Source organism: Chinchilla lanigera, unplaced genomic scaffold (genome assembly GCF_000276665.1).
Source record: "Chinchilla lanigera isolate Chin_1 unplaced genomic scaffold, ChiLan1.0 scaffold00016, whole genome shotgun sequence".
NCBI lineage: Eukaryota > Metazoa > Chordata > Mammalia > Rodentia > Chinchillidae > Chinchilla > Chinchilla lanigera.
Window position 1 is genome coordinate 28346268 of NW_004955417.1, and position 9956 is coordinate 28356223.

Genomic DNA, 9956 nt, shown 5'->3' on the forward strand with positions numbered 1-9956 from the left:
GCTCTGGGACATAAAAGATGAATAAGACATAGTAGCTATCACTGAGGAAGGCACTATTTTATTAAGTACACAGATGCATGATAAATAATAAACTATGATTTAAATAACAATTCAAGAGACTCACTGAAAAGAGTTCACGGAGTGAGAGATTAATTGATAGATTCATTATTCAGACTATATACAGTAGCGTTCCAGAGAGCTGGGTGAGTCTTTCAGGTTCTGAAAAGCTTTATGAAGAAGACAGCATTTGAGTAAGGACTTCATGAGTATCTAGAAAGGGGAAGGGGTTGTGCATCACCTGGGACATAAGCAATGGTCACCTGCTACCTGGTGGGACAGGTAACACAGTCAGGAAGTAGTAGATGGTGGGTCAAGCACCAGGATCAGGTTGCCTGGAGGAAATTTGGTACAAAACCAAGAACCTTGAGGGAAACTAACAGCCCATGGCTTGTGACATGGGCAAGAAGTCAAAATCAAGAGATTCTTCATGAAAGAGAAAGACCTCAATATAATCAATTGTTGATAAGAAACAGCGAATTAGAATGACAATGGTGGAAGCAGCACTTAGTAACATTTGAGTGCATGCTGAGTGCCTGGCATGTAAATATTTTCCTATTCCAGGTATTAATCCTTCTAACCCTTGTTGTAAATTAGGTACAACCATAATTCCCACTTTACAGATAAAGATGTCTGGACATCAATGCACATGTAAACAATACATACCAAATGGCATCAGGAGGTCCTCTCCACATGAACACACTCTGGTCAAAGGCAAACTTCCAGCCAACAAGAATGTGAGAATTAGACAGGAGGTGGAGGAGGCATTATCCAAGGGTTCTTTTTTTTTTTTTTTTGATTTTTTTTTTTTCAGGTACCAGAAATCAAATCCCCAGCCCTATCCAAGGGTTCTTAAACTGGCACCGTGCACCATTTGCCAGGTCCCCATCAGCCCACTAGGGTAATTTAAGCTGCAACCACCCAGTGACTTTACGCTGTCTGACCTTGCGCAGACCAGTACCTCTTCACCCGGACCCTGCCAGCTCTGTCCCTCCAGCTACAAGGCCTCAGCCTTGCTTCTCCTCTCCAGCTTCTGCATTGGACTCTGGACTTGATCTCTCCAGTCCTACAACTTGGTATTCAAGTTTGACTTGACCGTTGTCTTGGCCCTCGCTCAGACTGTCGCTAGCAAGAATTTCTGTTTCCATTCCAACTCCCAAGCTCTGTCTTGTGGGAGCCAACGTCACTGTCACCCAATCTGTCACATCAGCCTGCACTTGGGCTCCTTTGTCCCTGTTGCCCTCTGGAGGGGTGGGTGAGTGAGTACTTAAGCGAGTTTAGATAGAATTTGACTCATTTCCAAATCAATGTGTTTGATTGGAGCAGAGTTCTTCAAGGGAGTGGAGGAGTGCAAACCTGCTTAGCTCAACAGGGTCAAGATGGGGAGGACCTTTTATCTTGAAAAATTTAAAATGTAGCATTTCCATAAGTAGTATTCAATGTGAAGACAATCATAAAACCAGTACAGCAATGTGTGCTGAATGCACCGTCTCTGCGCTGCCTGTAGAACTGACGTCGCACATGGGATCTCTCCTGGTGGAATTGTTCTCAAGGAGCACACACAGCCTCTGGATAGTTTAGACGAATGTTTCTTAAAGGGTGATTTATTGGAAGATCAGGCTCAGATATATTAAAAATGCCTAGGTCATGCCCCAGACCTCCAGATCAGAAATTCTCTGGGGTTGGAGGTTGTAGATTTTTAATTCAATTGGTAGGCGACTATTGTGCAGATCAAATTTGTAATGAGAGGAATACCAGTAAATGCTACAGTCACACAGTCAGGCTTCACAGAAAACCCTAAGGACTTTTGGGATTCAGTGTGATTCTGGTGAGAGTCTGCCTCACGAGCAGCTTTGTTAATTACTGCATGTGCCGTGATTACAATGACTCTGCTATTCCTTCGAAGATCCAAGCTCTTGACTGGTCACTGCCGCCTTTCTCTACCCTCCTACTTGCTACTTCCTGGTTCTTGATTTCTCCCAGCATTTCCTGTGCCCCCGGCCTTTTCTCTCAGTTTTCATGACTTTCTCCCAGTTTTCATGACCGAGCCTCCTGCCTTTTCCTCAGCTGATGATTTTGTTGCTGTCTGCACAGAAGTTGATGCACACAGCTTTTCATCAGAGATTAGATCTCTGTACAAGATAATGCTCTTAGCTTTTGTTTTTATTTTCTATCCTCATGAATAATCTGGTCCTTATAGGATTACAGAAGAAATAGAACTGTGATTTGTATAGCCTGAGTTTTGTAGTTAAACATCACATCTCTTTCATGTTTTCCTTATGCTCCTCCACTTTTCTGCAATGGGTTCTATGCCCTGCATGTAAACTCCCTGAGAGGGAGAACCCGATTTCTTTAGTTGCTCATTTTTCCACATAGAGTTGCCTTGCTGGCCGAAGTCTCATGATCTTTCACTGCCAGCTTTGAATCACACCTGTTCCGGTAACTGTGGTCATGGTCTGTGGTGCATTGACAACTGCTGGTCAACTTGTAACATCCAGCTGAACTGAGCAAGCATAGTGCTGGGTGTGGGAGCCCACCTGAGGACTGTTGCCAGCAGCATAAGAGGCAGAACTGAAGAAGAAGAAGTTAGGCTGCTGGGAACTGAGGTGAGGCTGTTGGGAGCCGGTAGAAGATGTTGGTTCTGTTGGAGGAGCTCGTCATGCTGGCTTTCCTGATGAACTTGGTTGTTTCCATCTTCTGAGGAGCTTGGGACCTTGTTGGTACTGAGAATAGCTTTGATTCACTTTGGGGGAGCTCTGGTCCTCATTTTGAGCACTGCTTCCTGGCTCCAGAGGGGAAGATGGTGCACTGCTGGTCTCCTGTAGAAGCTTGTTGTGTTGGCTTTCCTGATGGGAACTCAGCTTTCCTGATGATCAGAGGAGCTCAGGACCTCACTGTTGCTGAGGATGGCTGTGGTACTTTTCAGGGGAGCTCTGGTTCTTATTTTGAGTGTTGCTTCCTGACTCCAGTGCAGATCCCTCAGCCTTCTAGCCCAGATCCTTCATTCCTCTGGCACAGACATTCCAGATTCCACCACTGACCTTTGGGCCTTCCCAGTGCAGATTCATGAAACACGCCTGCATGAGACATTGTTGCAGGCTCTGGGCCTCCAGTTGGATTTGTGGGAGGCATTGTTATGGGCTCTAGGTCTTCAGCTGGAATCACACAGGACATTATCATGGGATCCAGGACCTCAGCTGGACTCTCTGGTCTCCAGTGTGTGGACAGATTTCCTGTACTGTCCTGTATATGATTCTGTGGGTGACTATTATAAATAATCTTATAAAGTATGTGTCCTGTATTATATTGTTGCCCTTGCAAAAAACCCCAAACCAACACACAGTCATAGGTTCATGTGGTCAGGTTTCCTTAAAAAAATAAGGAAGAAGCCATGGAGCAGTAATAATCTCAAACACTGGACACACCTCTCCAGTATGTTGGCATATTAGTATTTGGTGACTTGGGGTTTAGGGTAATAGCCTGTTGTGAATAATGTCTAATACATCATTGGCTGCTTCAAGTATTTAGATCCTTTTGGGCTGGCTCTGGTCCTGCAGGGAACTGACATTCTGCTATCTCACTGGGCATTTGTCACCGTGACCTCACAGTAGAAATGCAAAGATAGTGCTGAGCATATTCCCAGAGTCACACACTACTACTTCTTTATTCCAGAGGGGCCGGATGCACAATAAAAATTCATGAATCTTTCAAGTGTGAGCTAAAGGCAAGACAATAAAGTCAGTTGAAGGATTCTATAGATATGAAAAAAATCACAGGACTAGGGCTTCTTCAGACCAGAGGATGGATTACATGCTGGATTCCTTGAGCGACCGTGGATTAGTATTTATAGCAGGCATGTCAATTGATTATTATGGTCTGCACTTAAAAAACAAGAAGTCTTGATTTACAGGCCCCCGCTTTTTCAGCGTGGGTGTGAAATGCTGGTGCTCCCTGTGTTCATGAGACAGAAAATTAGCCAACATGTGTCACGACAGTCTCATTACAGGAAAATTGAAATGGATAATTATTGTTCTGAGTCCTAGCTGTTAAGCATATTTCATGGGTTGTGAAACTCCTATTCAAAAGGTATTGCTCCTTACAGAGAAGACTCAAAGTTTATATTCTACCGGCCTTACTGTGAATACTTACTATGTGGACGGGAAATTCCCAGTCATCCACTCAGCAAATTTGATCAAGGGTCTATTGTGCTCCAAACACTGTCCTGGTGTCTATCCCTGCTGTCATCAAGCTTACCTGTTACAGTGGAGGAGCCAGACACAAATACGTGGTGGCAGAGGGTGAAAAGGGGCTCAGAGAAAATACTGGAACATGGAGTAAAGTGTATGGACATGGGTAGGGATGTGGCCCTTAATCAGGACATGGGAAAGATGCTCAGAGGAGAGATTGCATGAGCTGGGCCTGGCTGGAGAGCAAGCATATTTAATGCTGGTAGGAATGAACACTAGCAGCACTCTCTGGTAATAGTCTACGGAATGGAAGACACACATGTCTGTGAAAAAGAATTCTCCCTCCAGGTACACACTCAGCAGAAATGCCTGCAAGGCTCGGTCAAGAATTACGTACAAGAATTACCTGCCTGCTTATGTGCTTGGTAACGAGGCTCCCTTTTGTGTTAGCCTCACAGTGCTCAACAGTGAGGTGCGGGCTGGGATGTGTTGGACACATTTCTGGCTGCTACTGATTTGCTGAAAAATTTATTGTTCCAAACACCTATGGTGTTTCATTTTCATAGCCTCAACCTATAAGCAATGCAAGTGTCCATCAACGGTAGAGTGCATGCAGACTTGAGTTATTTCATGCAATGGGACACAGCAGTGAAAATGAATCACATCTACATACTCATCATGAGGAATCTCAGAAATGTGATGTGAAGTAGAAAAAGCCAGACACAACGGGATATGTGGTGTCCAATCCCTTCTATATAACTTTCAAAAAAGAGGCAAAACTGAACTCTGGGGTGGAGGGCAGGCCTACCGGGGTGGCAAATCTGAAAACAAGCAAGGTGGTGATTACTGTATATGTCAATGACTACAGTCAGTGCCCCATACCTACAGGCCCCCCTCTGCAGATTTAATCAACTGAAGATTGAAAATATTTGAAAAAAAAACTGCACAGAATGGGGACAGACCTTTTTCCCTTGTCATCATTCCCGAAACAAGACAGTATAGTAATAATTTATGTGTGATTACATTTTATCAGGTATAGAAATAATCTAGAAGCTTGCAAAGTATACAGGAGAATATATTTAGTTTTGTACAAATGTTGTGTCATTTTATATAAGTGACAAGCATCTTGGATTTACATATACGTGGCGACTCTGGGAAGAATGCTTTGCAGAAGCTGAAGGCACTGGAACTTAACATCTCTGTGGAGAGGCAGCCTGGCACTGGGAGCACAGTTAGGGCCTTTTGGTGTTGCTCTTGACCTGCAGGGAGCACACCATTCTGCCAGGGTCTGTTCACCTGAGTTCCCACTACGCAGGCCTTCTGCGTGTGACACTTCATGGAGCTCCACATGGTTACTTTTGTGCATTTAACTGTTGGTTGTGTTTTCCAGAAGGAAAATAATCCATAAAAGCACAACTTGTGTTTCATTTGTGTACTACTTGTACAACAGAATAAAAACATCAACACTTATACTTCAGAATGTAAAAAATGAAGAAGAGCATGTATGGAGAAGAAACTTTAGAGTGATACTTTATGTTGTGCTGACAATGTTTAAATTATTTAACACAAGCATGATTTTTATCTATGATAGAAAGCAACTTTTACTTTACTAATTTTTATTTGTGACTTCATTGCTGTTTACTTGTGAAAGGTGCTGATGAGAGATTGTTTTTCTTACCTTAAACCATATCCAAAGGTATACTAGCTATTAGGGTAGTGGCAGGAATGGAAAATAATATTTTATATAATATCTTTAGCTGAGAATGCCTTTTGGCACTTTACAGAGTAAACAATAGTGTAAATAACCTTGAACAAAATTTGTCACTATTATGCATTTAATATACATCACATCAAATAAGAAAGTGTGGCCAGGAGGCAAGGCCTTTGCTGTTATTATTAATATTCATTCCCAAGCCTACTAGGAGTGCATATATAATAAAGTAACTTGCTGATTATAAAGGTCAGCAACCATAAAAAGATTTACCTGTCCACATATCTCCTTGTAAATGTTGACCACATTTATGTTAACAATGCAGAGCCTACAACAGAGGCTAGGAGTTGGAGACATGTTATATAATGTGAATGACAGCTATTGATTTGCCTAGGAACTCAATGTTCAATCCACTATTATGCCAGGAACTGCCAAGGTGCCCAACAATCTCATTACAAAGGAAAGTCTTGCATTCTTTTTTTTTGTGCTGCTATAAAATCTGTATTTTAAATTTTGCTCTCTCTGCATCTGTGTATGCTCATGTGTGTACATTTACTCACAAAATATGTACTGTATTTATTAGCCAGAGTTTATTGACCAGAAGGATAAGATCTATTAATAGCCCTTAGTTACACTTGATCTCCTTCTGTTTCCTCAACTGTGGAATTTGAAGGTTGCTAAGACAAAAGTGAACCAAACTGCTTTAGGAACTCAAGGACCTCCTAGAACAGAAGAGATTGTGACACACTAAAATTTAAAGTTATGCAAATCTATCGAGGCAGCCTACTTGGTCTTCAGTAAAGGTGGATGGTAGGGTAGGGATAACAACTTCAATGATAAGATTATGAGATCAATTATCATGAAAGATAGATAGACACAAGGTCAGAGCTGTGGCATGGGCCAAAGTTAGGTGAATAAAGGATGATGGTTTCTGGGGCTGTGAAGCAGCAGACACGAGGTCTTCTCTACCCACATCCAAGCTGCAGACTTGAGCCTGGGGCAGTGCCTGATTGGCTGAGGAACTCAGGCCAGAGGGAGGGCTTTCCCCACCCGAGAACTAGAGCAGGAATCTCTACCCCTGGATGGTTCAGTCCAGCCCTGTTGCTTTAGGTTGGGTGGTGGGGGATTGTTTATGTCCTTAAATCAGCAACAGCAAGAAAACTTAGAGCATCTCTTTAGACTGTCTCAGAAGGGGCCTGCTCATAGCAGCTGTGTTGGGGAAGTGTGGTCTTGGAGACTTGTTGGAAATGCATGTTCCTAGGACCCACTTTGGCCTTCCTGAATTAAAATCTCAGACAGTGGAGATTTGTATTTTAACAAGGCCTCCTGGTTACTGCATTGCATGCTAGCTTTTGGGACCATTATCCCGGACAGCCAGCTTCTTTTCTGTAGAAGTGTTAGAATGCCCCACCTGCAACACTCTACCAACAGAGCAAGAAGCATAGTTCTAAAGCTACCATAGTAGCTACCATAGTAGAGACTACTGATGGTAGCTTTAGCAGTTAGTGACAAGGCAGGGCCAGTGGGTGTCCATATGGTGACGGCAACAGCAGCATTATGTTAACTTCTGGAGAAACTCACCCTTTGTTACTACTGGGGTTCCACCAGGTACTGAGGGACGTTTATGAACTCTAGTTTTAATGTTACTTGAGACGAGTTATGTTGACCTTTGGACTCCATAAGACAATTGGGGACTTCGTGAACATTAAGGGGTGGTAGACTCAGGAGGAAATTCTTTTTCACTTGGGATAAGAAGGATCCTGGGAAAGCATTCAGGGTATTACCAGAAGAACTACTCCAGTGAGCTAAGGGAGAATTTTCACTTATCAATTTATATTTCTAATCAGTTTGGTTTAGAACATTAAATCTTTAAACACTTTTATGGATTCATTCAAGGCTCAGCATCCTGACTGATGGTGTTCTTGACTTTATGTTGGGATCTCTATGATGATTCTTCTGTCTAGATGATAACAAGGGAAGAATGGGCTCCTGTCAACAATCAGTTAAAGGTTCCTTTACTCAGCTGAGATAAAAATCATGGATCAGTGAAGTGCGGCTCTGCTAGCAGCTTTGGGCTTTGAGCGCCAGTGGCCCCTGGCACACAGTGTGACTGGGCTGAGCCCTGCTGCTGCTGGTTGGCATGAGCTAAGGCTTGATGCTGTCAGCCAGCACTGCTGGCCGCAAGTTTCTGTGCCTTCCATCACCAGGCAACCAGATGCACTGGATTCTGCTGCTCTCTGCGGATGAGCTGATCACTGCTGGCTGCTGGTCTCTGGAGCTGTTCAAGACTAACAGCTCCTGACGTTTACAACTCTTTCTTTACAAGCTGCCACTCTGTCTACACTACAGGGTTTTCTGAGCCCAGACTACCCAAGAAATAAATCACCAGGAGAGCTACGGGACCACAGAACAAGGCTTTGTTTGACCAGAGCCTGTGCTGTACCACGGGACAGGGGGTCAGTACACCAGTGGGAGCCCTCCGAGACCACCAACCAGAGAAGTGTGAGGGGAGGGCTGCTCATACAGCAACTGCATGCCTGTGATTGGCCCAAATCTAGACCTCTGATTGGTCCAAATTTGAGCTTACTGATTGATCCAAATTCTATTCTACTGCTTGGTTCAAACTCAAGTCTGCTAATGGGAGGGAAGACACTTCCCACAGCAGGGGGGAGGCACCCAGAACAGCCACAGCATCATAGTAACCATGGGTAGGAAACTGGGGAGACTCAGCTGTTTACATCTCCGCTAACACTGGGGCCCCTTCAGAAGGGCTAGCTGTGCTAACCCCAGCTCGCTGGGTGTGGGGAGGTTTGGGTCTGGATCCCTGTCTGACCTCTGCCGTGGTAGGTAGTTTCCCCCCCACTTCAGAGAAGGACAGTATTTGGGATGGCAGAAGGAGAGGGGGCTGACAGCCTGCTGAATTTCGAGTGGGGGCTGGAAGTCACCCAGGAGGACACTGAGGCAAGCCATCCCAGCCAATCTGGGTGGGGGGAGCATGGGGGGGGAATGTGACATCCTCCATGGAACCGTGGTCCCGTCTGGCTTCATGTGGAACGAAGAGGCGGGGAGCTGGGCTCTCGTCACTGGCTCACTCCCATCCTGAGGCAGCTTGACTAGAAGACCATGGCAAAGCCCTCAGCTGACACTGCCTTCATTCCCCGTGAATACAGAACTAGAGTCAACATCTTTCTAAGAGTTCTAAGAGTTTCTAGAGTTTCTACCTCTAACCCTTGCTGCATGTTAGAGATAACATTTTAAAGAACGTGACCTGGCACAAGGACATGACTGAGATCTAACATGAAACAGTGCAAAGCTGAGACCACAAAGACTGAAGAAATGACAGGCATTTATGGAACTTCTCCTCTGCCTTTGTTTTTAAGTATTTTGTGGATGTTATGGTTCATACACTGTGTCAACTTGGGGAGTCTAGAGGTTTGGCTAAGTGACTCAGCAGTTATGTTATGGTTCATACATTGTGTCAACTTGGGGAGTCTAGAGGTTTGGCTAAGTGACTCAGCAGTTCTGCATCCTGGGGTGAAAATGACCTGCATTTACCCTTCTGGGATGTTGTTTATTGTGTTAATTTGAGAAGTTTAGAAGGTTAACTATGCAACTCAGAAGGGGTCCAGGGTGCTTAATTTGTATTCATCCTGAGCCTGTGCAAAAGGCAGGCATGCAGAGGGTGTGGGTGTGGAGGACCACCCCCACCTCCCCAGGGCAGGTAGACTGCATAAAAAAAGGAACTGAGGAAGGACTGGCTGCTGGTTCTTCAGAGGAGCTCCTGTCTTCGCCTTCAGCTTGTTCGTCTCCTGGCTTCTGGTGCAGACTGTTGGGCTTCGGTCGGGACTCTTCAGCCTTCTGGTGTTGGCTCTCTGGCATTCATCTTAGATTCTTCAGCATTCTGTCGCAGACCCATCAGCCCCCTGATATGGACTTGCACGGACACTGCAGCAAGCTCCAGGCCCGGGCTGGGCTCTTCAATCTCCAGCGTGCAGACACCC